Below are 9,447 nucleotides of genomic sequence, written 5' to 3' on the forward strand. Positions count from 1 at the left end.
CACTTGATTTTTAATCTCTCCTCTTCTTTCCTCTAACAGGACCCTCTAATCCCTCTACATCACAATCCATCCATAGTTTCCTCTCTTTTCATCTCTATAGGTGGTTTAAAATCCTAAACACATTACATCATCTCTCCTCTCTTCCCTCACCGCCTTCATTTCTACTATGGCAGTTTCATCATCACACGCCTATCCTGTGGCTAAATCAAACATGGCCGCCTGCTGGAGATCTCCACAGACCAGCCACGGTCCGTTACAATCAGACAAGAGCCGCTCGACTCTTCATCTCATACCTCTGGGCCCCTGATCAAACTAACCACCCACCCCACCCACCGCCAAACACCAACTTCGCCGCCATCACCGACCCCCCCCCCCCCCCCCCCCCACACACACACACACACACACACACCACAGCAGAGAAGAGGAGGGCCGTCTCTCGCCGTTGCCGTGCGCCTCTGTTCTGCGGCCCTCGCCTTGATCCCTGGGAAGGAAGCGTAAGTGGAGGAGAAGTGGGAGAGACAGGAGAGGAGACCCCCGGTGTCAGAGCGTCAGAGCGGGGAGGCACAGCCAGGCAAACAGACACGGACAGAGAGGAAAGGAGACGCATGGAGCAGAGGGCCATGGACAGGAGAGGAGAGGAGAGGAGTGGAGTGGAGAGGAGAGGAGGGGATCAGTGGAGGCCAGATGAAATTTGCATGATGCATCAGAAAAGGCCACAAGAGTTGCTTTGATTGTCAAACCAAAGAGCTAAAAAATACATCAGTCAGGAGGAGAACTTCACATTAAGTAGATGCACTGCACACATACACACACAGATCTCTCAGTCACACACACACTCTCTCTGTCTCTCTCACACACACACAGACACACTACACTACACCCACTGCACTACACTACATATAACAAGTCTCTTTGCCTTTGTGTCTCTCACGCAATTATAGAAACACACACTTTCAATATTTCTGCGACTTTATTTATTGTTCTTTCTGTCTAACTATATTCCCTTCTCCTGGCTCTCACACATAGACACAGACACAGACACACACACACACACACACACACACACACACACACACACACACACACACACACACACACACACACACACACACACACACACACAGCCTGTCTTCACCCCGTGTGTCTGCAGATTGGCAGATGAAGCTCCTCAGTGTCACCTCCAATCTCGGTGATCTAAATGTATAAGAATTGATGGTGCCTTCCACCAAATGCTGTTATGGGGAACCTGGTTTGTTTATTTAATGAAGACCGTGTCAGAGCAGATCTGCGTCCTTGCGCTTGAAACCGTGGCAGGTGCTGGTGGCTTCTCTGGAAACAGGGGCACTGAATTAACTAATTCAATTTACATAATACTAGCAAGCAACACAGGGGCCATCTCTCTCTCTCTCTCTCCCCTCTCTCTCTCTCTCTCTTCCTCACTCTCTATTTCACTGTGCCCAGATGTCCACCCACCAGTTCTTTCACCCACTGACTGTGAAAGGAGACTCAGGCAGGAGTAATCCTCTGTTAACCCTTTAGGCACGCTGAGAGGGAGAGAGTGCTTGAAGGCTTTTAACCTGTGTGTGCCCTTACTGTAGGCCTTGACTGGAGTGTGCACTCTCCTCCCTTGGAAGAGGAATGAGACTGAACAGCACCCTGGTTTAAAGTCGCGTTGGCATCTTTGAGAGTACTTAGAATCACTTTGCGTTTCTGGTTAACGTCAAGTGCGGTTTGGGGAGGTGAGTGTTCCAGACGGCTGTTTAAAAGAACATTATGGTCAAAAGGCTTAACAACTGTAATTTTCTAATATTTTGTGATATTAATTTTAAGTATGTAATAATCAAATTTGGATCTTTAGTGGGGTGGCTATGATAATATTACCATTTCAACTTTATTAAGACAACGTGAGGTTCATGGGAAGTTGAACTTTAGACAGACGAAAAGGAAGTTATTTTTCACTACACTTCCCACAGTTCTCTGCTCCAAGACTGCTTAAATTACATGACACAAAACTAATGATTGAGAGTGCGAATGAAGTAGTGTGTGGTCCAAAGAATATTGGGACCTTTGAGCAAAGAAAGCCCACCCAATCCAAACACACACACACACACACACACACACAGACACACACACACACACACACACAGACACACACACACAGACACACACACACCTCTATATACACATCCACACAGTCATATTCATACACACATAGACACATAGTAGAAACACACACACACACACACATACACACACACACCTCTATATACACATCCACACAGTCATATTCATACACACATAGACACATATAGTAGAAACACACACACACACACACACACACACACACACACACACCTCTATATACACATCCACACAGTCATATTCATACACACATAAACACATATAGTAGAAACACACACACACACCTCTATACATCCACACAGTCATATTCATACACACATAGACACATATAGTAGAAACACACACACACACACACACACACACACACACACACACCTCTATATACACATCCACACAGTCATATTCATACACACATAGACACATATAGTAGAAACACACACACGCACATACACACATACACCTTTACATACACATCCACACAGTCATATTCATACACACATAGACACATATAGTAGAAACACACACACACACACGCACACACACACGCGCGCGTGCGCGCAAACTTCCCCTCAGTTGCAGTGTTGGCAGCTCCGCGAGCCTACTGTGTACATTTCAAATGATTCAATTGGGTGAATGAGCATATGCTCGCCTCTGCGCCATAAAGTTAAATTATGCATGCAGTAATTTGATTTCGCTCTTGTTTATTGAGTTTGAAAGATGGCAAAATGCAATACGAAACAGACTTTTAATTTGCAACCTTTTTTTCCTTCATCGCTCCGCTGGCTCCGGACCGGAGAGGGAGAGGACGCTTGTCTGTTCCCGTCACGGGGCGGGGGGGGGGGGGGGGGGGGGGTACTGTCGTTGGGGTCCGAGCTGAGGGCGCCTTGCGTTCCAAACGTTAAATGATGATGAAAGCAGCTCGTCCCCGAGCACACAGGCCCTCTTGACTGGCCATCAGATGATGCTCGGCCTGCCTGTGACCCGCCCCGCCACATGAGCTCAGCCCACGGCCAAGTGCAACAGTGAAACTGCAGTCGGATGGCTGTTGCACACTCAAACACTAAAAAAAGCGAATGTTGACCTAATCATGAGTGACTCTGAAAAAGCGAATAATGTCTTTCGATGAGCTGCCTTCATCTTACTGTGCAACTATCAATAATCTTCACTGACCATAGAAAATGGCTTCTACAACTTGGCTGCCGTGTTAAAGTAAATCATAAATCAGATATGAAAACATTTCAGCATCTATGGGCGAAATCCCCCAAATGACAGCATGTTCCAAGAGTATCACACCGAAACTACCACTTAGCAAATACTACTGGGAACTCCTGATTAGTATACGTGAGAAACTACTGATTACTCGCCCTACTCTACAGTACAAATGGACAACAAGCTCATATTACATAGATAATGCCAAACCATGGGGTTGTGACATACTGTACACATACCTGGTCACACAGTGGTTATACACATACCTGGTCAAACAATGAGGAATGCTCCTTTTTATAACCTCTGTAGGTATCTGTAGAGACTAACTGGGAACAAATCTTTTCTAGATCAGTTTCACATCACCATAAGTGCTCAGATCTGTGGCTGTAATCATTTGGTGGCAATTTGCATCACATATTTTCCTTTCCAAAACAAAGGTCTCTGAATGAAACGATTATCATATTATAACACTAAAAATTGGCTATCGTATTTCAACCGGTCATGTTGTGGGGAATGATGGTTCTGTGGGGGCCATACTCATGCTGATCCAGCATCCCACCAGCCGTTAACCCCCCCCACGCACACACACACACACCGACCAATCACCCTCCCATCCCACCCTGCAGCTCTGTCACTGAAGAGTGACTCTCCATCGCTGCGTCCTCACATCTCATCTGCCACATTCTGATGTGTGTTTGTGATGTTTACTATTAAATATTGATAGACATCTGGTGTCCCATTCATCCCCAATCACGCAGCAGCCAGTCAGTGAAGAGGAGCCAGCCTTGCACCCGGGCTGTGCCTTTCCCTCTTCCCTCTCCCTCCCTCACACACACACACACACACACACTTTCCCTTAAAGTCTTTCCATTACAGTAGGACATACTCTCCGACTCTCTCTCTCACCCTCACACACGCACACATGAAAAAGAGAGAGAGAGAAAGAGAAGAGAGAGAGAGAGAGAGAGAGAGAGAAGAGAGAGAGAGAGAGAGAGAGAGAGAGAGAAACATACACACTTAACGGCACGAGAGCCCACCAACACTGGCCCCATCATGAGTCATAAGTCCAGCCCTGCCATAGCATACTTTCACTGTTATTCTCCACGAATAATTGCCTCAAAGGCACAGGATTTTTGGCAAGCCACTGAAAGCATATTAGCCCAGACCCGGGACAGGAAGAATAAGTGCTTGCCCAACAAATTTGCTAATACAGACGGGGGGAAAGAAAATGTGTGCAGTGCTCTGCACTACGCTGGGGAGGGAGAAGTTGTTCTGGAAGGGAACAATCATAACATTGTTTGGTCTACGGCCTGAAATGGGTCGCTCTCAACACTTCATATTCAGAAGTAGGATCATATGGAAAAGGAATACCAGAGGCGGAGGAGAGAGAGAGAGAGAGAGAGAGAGAGAGAGGCTGCTCATATGAGATTAGTGAAGAGGAATGCCACGCTGCTTTTAAGATTTTAAGAGGTTTCACTCTTAAGGGTACTCTCCCCTTCGAGAAAAAAAAGGAGAGATTAAAAATGTTGCTTAATGCTTTTGAGTTATTGAGTTTGTGCAGTCAGCTTCTAGGTTGACTGTGAGTGTATGAAAATGGAGACCCATGATGTTTAAAAAACGGTAATTCAGGGTAAACTGTGAAAAGAACACGTGCGCGCAAAAGCGGGATTGGGGTATGTTCAACAATTCTGTTCTCACCACAATACGTTTAATGCTGGGCATGTCTAAGATGTTTTTATGGGATCAAATTGAAACCATGTGCTAGACATGGTTCCATAAGTAAGACAGAGAGAGAGAGAGAGAGAGAGAGAGAGAGAGAGAGAGACAGAGAGACAGAGGAGAAAGAGAGATACTTATTAGCGGGAAAACCCAACAAACGACAAGTGTGGGTCCACTAGGCCTACACTAAGAGATGAGGGGAAATATCAAAACAACGCTCTTTTGTCTTTTCTTAATTATTCAGTGCTAGGGGGGATGTACAAGCTCCTGTTGTTTTCTCGCCAGCCCATGCATTTTCAGGTAGCACAATCACATAGACACATAACACAGATGTCACCTGTGCATTTTCATTGTTTTCTTCTCAACCCATGCATGTAGAGGCAGCACGATCAGACAGACACATTGCACGTGTGCGTGTGTGTGTCGCCTGTGCATTCGCCTGTTTGTGCGGCACGCAGCAGCCAGGGCTCATGGTGAGATGAGATGGTGAGACCGGAGGGAAGAAAAACAGCTCTCACGCTGACACAAATCAAAGTGGCGTTGAGTAGCAGCAGAAGCCACATATTTTTTTTTTTAAACGATGGAGCTCTTTAGATTAAGAAAAAAACACACACACACACACACACACAACAGCACAGCAAACGGTCGACCCCGCGCCAAGCCTTAATCGCTTCAAATGAAGTAATGAAGGAGACACCGGCGATGCCAGATATCTCTCTCCTGTTCAGCAAGGTGCAGCACTTGTTTGTGCGAATGTCTGGCAATTAAAAATAATTGGGAAGCAGGTTTGCCTCTAAATCTTCCAAGAGTGCCAGTTATGATCTAATGAAGCTTCATTAGGCATGCTGAAGGCAGAGAGAGCCGTATGACAACGGCAATTAGACGGGATCATAGGCAAAATCATTAAAAAATACCCTGGCTAAGATTAGCTTTTCAGTTAATGACCAATTCATTAGCTAATTGATTTCTTATTAGTTACAGGCAAAAAAGGCCTGTTTGCACTTCGGCGGCGCTAATTAACAGCATTTAGACCATTAGTCAATCAGCTAATTTTCAGGAAAACAACTTTTGAATGGAGCATAGCTTTGAGGCTTAGGGCCATTTGTTTGCCATGCACGATGCTCGTTTTTTTTTTTTTTTTAATTGGGAGGGTATCTTATTGCCAAGCCTGGGTGTGTGGCTGGCAATGTGGCTTAATATTTTGAGATTACACGTTATACAGACCATGTGATTATATTTCATTGGTGTTGGGGGTCCCATGTTCGGGGTAGGGAGTAGGCCGTGTGTGTAATGAGGGACCTTGAATTCTGGTGCTCCGTCGGGAGATTTGTTATGGTGTATATTTAATGTGACAGACCATGCCTTCAGTCCTATACTCAACCCTCACCTCTTACCTATAGATCACAGGTGTCAGGCAAATTGAAATGGAATGAAATTAATTATTGCTTATGGCCGCAAAAGATGATTTTTTTTTTTAACTTCTGAGCAGCCTTTACCTCTGATCACCTACTGGAGAGGGGTGTTGGGGGGTGGTGGGGCATTTGGGATTCATGCCCCTTGAAGATATTCAAAGTGAACGGGTGTACAGGCTCCTGTAATGTTCATTATGTAAAGGAGATGGACATGATTGAGTGACATCTTTAAAGTTGGGGAACACGTTGCCTGCGACGTTCATTCTATATTCACTTTCACAAATATTCTAAAGCTGTGTAATGAACACAGCTATGAATGTAAACTCTCACACAATAAAGCTCTCTGCATGGTGTGCTAACATTGTTTTTTTTGTTTTTTTTCGATTCGATACACCAAAGTGATTAAACTGTGAATAGACCTGGCGGACATATTGTCTGATCATGACCAAAAAGCCCTCAACCTCAGGAGTTACAGGTCAAAGTGATCACACTCAGACACACTCTCTAATGAATAACTGCAATATGGCCCCCTTCGGAAAAAATCAATTTCTCTTCTCCTACCTTTCCCCCCCCTTTTTTATTTCACTCATTGTTTTGATCTCCCAGCGCCTAAAATGAAGGCCTCTCCCATATGGCACCCTGCGTTTACGCAGTTCCGGGACGTTCAAAGAACTGCCTATGACAGGTGGTTTGATTGCAAGGCAATTTATAACATCCCTTTTTTCAGCTAACTTAACAGGATTGAGTCTCACACCCTTGTCTCCTATATCCTCCCAGTCTTTTGGGGTAAGAGATAGAGAGGAAGAACAAGAGAAAGAGAGCAGGAGAGAGAGAGAGAGAGAGAGGGGGAGAGAGAGAGAGAGAGAGAGAGAGAGAGAGGGGGGGGGGGGGAGAGAGAGAGAGAGAGAGAGAGAGAGAGGGGGAGAGACAGACAGACAGACAGAAAGACAAACAGACAGAGAAAATGAAAGATAGAGTGAGAAGGTGAAAGAGACAGGGATTGGAAGAGACAGAGTGAGAGAAAGAAGGAGAGAGAGAGAAATGGAAAGAGAAAGACAGTGAAAGGGAAAAACGCCGAGAGACAGAGAGAGAGAGAGAGAAGAGAGATTTAAAAAAGGATTAGGAGAAAGGCAGGTAGGCAATGAACACTAAATTCATTGGCTGCTATTAGTGTGGTGGAGGCCAGGGCTGGATGGGCTGCCGCTAGAACAGAAGGAGACAAGCGTGGGATGAGAGGGAGTCATTTGGCCCATCAAAGCCCGTTCCCTTCCAATAGACATTGCCCCAGGGTGCTTCCTGAGTGCCTTTTGAATTACAAACATAGAGGTGCGCACACGAACACACACACACGCATACACACACACACACACACACATACACACACAACATGCACACATACTTTCCCTCACTTCTTCTCTTTCTTTCTCTCTTTCAAAAATTCCCTCTCTCTTTCACTCTCTCTCTCTCTATCTCTGTCTCTCTCTCTCTCTCTAAAACACACACACACACACACACACACACACACACACACACACACACACACACACACATCCAATGCAACCCAACCCAACCCGACCAAGACTACATCAGCCCTGTGGTCCAGCCCAACCCAACGTAACCCAATTCATCCCAACTGGGCCCAATCCCTGGCCATCCCCACAGAGCAGAGCTGAGCTGGGGGGCTCACTGTCCCCCCGTGCTGCTCCCTCTCCCCTAATCTCCTGCCCCTGTCCCCTGTCCGCAGTCTGCAGTCCGCAGTGGCTGAGCGTCTGAATGCAGACAGGCGGGCGGGCGGGCGGCTCAATGGAGGCTGTGCAGCCCAGGGGGACAGGGCCCCGGCATGACAGATGGGGCCGACTGGTGCCTCTGCTCGGGGACGCATCCACAGATGGTGGTGTCACCCACCCCACTACCCTACCCTACCCCACCCCTCACTCTCTTCCACCAAGACACACACACACACACACACACACACACACACACACACACCTACACCGACACCTCCCCCTACTCTTCCACCACCACCACCACCAAAGCTCTCTTTCACTCCCTCCTCTCTCCACACACACACACACACACACACACACACACACACACACACACACACACACACACACACACAATCACCATCCCAATGCTGAGGAGAAGCTGAGTAGAGAGATGTATAGGACATCAGGCTCCTCTAACTGTTGCTTAGAGATATGCCCATGTGTCCCTCAAAACACATGAGATCAGTAGATAACCTGGCAATCTATGATGGATTATCTACCAAATAAAAATGATTTGCATGCTACTAACATTGCCTTGAAAGTAATAAATGAATTAAACATATCAGCCAAATGGGTTTACATTTCAACAAGCAAACAAAGTATATCATTCTGCAAGGCTATATCCCAGAACATGGCATCCTACAAGGCTATATCGCAAAACATGGTGTCCTACAAGGCTATATCCCAAAATATGGCGTTGGGAGCGTTCGACTGAAAGAGAGCCACTCCAAAGGCTGGAGGGGCGATGCGCCCCACACGCCACTGGCACTTGCCCTTTCTGCCACCTTGCGCCCTGCCACCACTCCAACGCTCCAACGCTCCAGCGGTCCCCGGCCGACTCCATCGCTCCTTCATCAGGGCTCTGCCACTCCACATCCCGCCACTAATTAATCCTAATGAGATGAACCGCAGTCATCTCTCTCTTTCTCTCTCTCTCTCAAACTCTCTCAGAGGGTAACACACGTACATCTGACCCGCTGCAAATGGCCACAACCATCATCTGTCTTTTCCCCCCTCTCTTTTCTTCATTTCATCATGGTAGGGATGAAAAGAAATCTCACATATGTATACATCAAAAAACAACATCTTTGAGGGAGAAAAAAAACAGGAGAGAAAGATGCTTTAATGGAGTGATTGAGTAAGTGTTGCCGTCTGCATAAAAGCTTGTCTGTTGTGGCCGAGGCAAATGGGTTTGC

The sequence above is a fragment of the Alosa pseudoharengus genome, unplaced genomic scaffold (genome assembly GCF_046254945.1).
Source record: "Alosa pseudoharengus isolate Yale_2024_CS ecotype anadromous, Long Island Sound unplaced genomic scaffold, YU_APseudo_1.1 YU_APseudo_1.1_scf_3, whole genome shotgun sequence".
NCBI lineage: Eukaryota > Metazoa > Chordata > Actinopteri > Clupeiformes > Clupeidae > Alosa > Alosa pseudoharengus.